Source organism: Eurypyga helias, unplaced genomic scaffold, assembly GCF_000690775.1.
Source record: "Eurypyga helias isolate BGI_N326 unplaced genomic scaffold, ASM69077v1 scaffold23013, whole genome shotgun sequence".
In the NCBI taxonomy this organism is placed as follows: domain Eukaryota; kingdom Metazoa; phylum Chordata; class Aves; order Eurypygiformes; family Eurypygidae; genus Eurypyga; species Eurypyga helias.
The window spans coordinates 2,302-4,848 of NW_010243415.1; positions in this window are offsets into that span (position 1 = coordinate 2,302).

Consider the following 2,547-nt stretch of genomic DNA (forward strand, 5'->3'; position numbering starts at 1 on the left):
GGGGAGCTCCTGGGTCTTCCTCGCCCAACTGTTGCTCCACGCTGCCAGGGGTGCGATGCTTCTAGTTGACTGGTCAGTAAGAGGCAAAGTTCTTGCACTTTATGAGATAAAAAAACTTTTTCTGCGTGAATAAAACGTGCCTGAGCAGAGGTGGGTGCTGCTGTAAGGAGCTTTCCCGGGGAGGCTCCGCTGAACCCAGGGCGAGTGCAGTCTGCACCTCGAATACCTACAGGTGAGTCCTGTCTGCTGGGCGCTGGGAGCCAACACGAAGCATGTTTGGGCTCTGGTTCCCGGTGTCCCCTGCCTGTGCCAGCCTGCTGTCGCAGCTCCTGGGCTCCCCTCGTGCCTGTGACCCGCTGGAGGGGAGCGGTTCCTTGCTGCTGCTGTGTCCTGCAGACCCCACGGGTGCAGTGTCCCGTCGGAGGCTTGGTTGTACTGTGCCATGCCCTCAGCCAGCTTTTGGGGCAGGATGGGAGCCTCATCTGTCTGCAGGATGCTGCCTGAGTGGTTGTCTGGGTGTTTGGAGGTACAGCCGTGGCAAACAGGGCTGCGGGGTTATTCTCTGGACACTGTTTCAGCTGCCAAAAGGGGCGAGCTCAGCCTCACCTCTTCATTCTGCCAGTATCTGCTCTGCCCCGAGGAAAGGACATGCCTCCAGCACGGTGCTGGGACGTCGCAGCCCCTGTCCCACAGCCGTGCTTTGCAGGAAGATGTCCCAAAAAAGGCGGTGGCAGGAAGAGAGCAGCTGACTCCTGAGACTCCCGAGAGGCTCCTGATAGGGGTCCCTTGGTGGAGGCTGCAGCAGGGCTGTGCGTCCCCTTCCCCGCTGCCAGCCTCCGTCTGCGGGTACCCGCTGCTCTGCCATGAACCACTGCATCCCCTCCCAGTCTCTCCAGTGTCCACCTCACATGTGTATTGCTGCTGTCTTGGGGTCCTGCTCCCCCAGAGCCCTGTGGAACAGGGCAGGAAAGCAGGACAGGAGTGACGCTCTAAGCAGAGCGCTTGTAAGAACTGAAGTGGGTTATGCTTTTTATTCTCAAGGTATGTTTGGTTTGAGTGTTTTGGGTTTTTTTTTTTCCTTTGAGTGGCTGCTAGTAGGCTTTGGTTCTGGCTGTAGTCTCAGGGCAAAGGAATATATTCTTATATTTAATGGGCAGAGCTGGTTCCACATATTTGTGGGAATGGAGAAATCTGTAGGCTTCAATGTGAGCACCTGCTGTGGTTTAGTTTTTCTTTCATCTTATTTATGGGAGGGAAAAACGCCTGTGTTTTTCCTCCTAGTCTGAAGATTACTGTGTGTGTTCCTCCAAACCACTTCCCGGGTGTTAGCCATGAGAATAAACCTTCCCTGTGTAAACTGGTTCTCCTGTGTCAGCTCTGGTTTGTCCCTTTTCCTGTGCTAAGGGCTGAAGTGATCCTCTGGCTGCGGCGGTGTGCCCCAAACGGCCAGGGCATCCCCCCAGCACAGAGAGCTTGGTGGTGGTCAGACCCTACCCTGCAGCCTTCCTCCTCCTCTTCCAAACCAGCACGGTGCCTGGCTGCGGTACGTGAGCTGCCCGGATGTGGCGTGTGCTCTGACAGCTCAGCAGCCAAACGCGGGCCAGGGATGCAAAAACTGCCACCGGCAGCGCTTAACCTGCTGCCTGTGTGCCACCCCAGCGCCTTCCGCTGCCGTTCGGAGGCTGCTGCTTTCGCCAGCTCAGTGACAGCCTTGCAAAGCCTTGTAGTCCTGTTATTTTAGCTGGCAGGTCTGTGTTTTTAGGCCACGGCTGTTAATCGTGAGAGTGAGGGGTACAGGGAAGAGCAACGCGCGTTCTCCTGACCTCACTCCACAGATTGAGGCCCAGCAGCGATGGGCTGCTGCGGAGTTAACAGCTTTTCTTCTCTCCGTGCAGACCTTAAAGTGAACCTCCGCTGCCGTGACCTCTGCTTCGAGCTACCCTGCAGGAAGTGCTGCAGCCTCCTGTGCGCTGGGCGTCGCTCAGCACGGACCCAAAGGGTCCCGAGCGACACTGGAATTAAAACTGAGCCTGTCCTCCGGCAGCTTTACTTGCTTTGAGGTAGAGAGGAAGCCCCAGCAGAGAGGGAGGCGGTAGCCTGGCTTCCCAGGGAGTTCAGCGCAGGAAAACCACCTCCCTTCAGCTCAGCCAGCTGTCTGGCTGTCCTTGGGCAGCAACGCTACAGCAACTGGTGAGCTAAAACAGCTTTCCACCCTACCCCTCCGCAGCTCACTGCTAGGAAACTGGGAGGAGTTGCTGCCAAGAAAGCTTCTGTATTGCTCAGAGGAGGGGAAAGAGCAAGATCTGGGTGGACGCTTTTACTGTAATAGCTTAACTGAAGTAGAACTGAAGTAGAAAGAAATTTGGGTGCAGAGATGTAAGATGTCACTGTGCCAAATTCAGAAATTAAATAATCTTTTAATAAGAAACGTTACTAGTTTGACTGGGAGGAGTTGCTGCCAAGAAAGCTTCTGTATTGCTCAGAGGAGGGGAAAGAGCAAGATCTGGGTGGACGCTTTTACTGTAATAGCTTAACTGAAGTAGAACT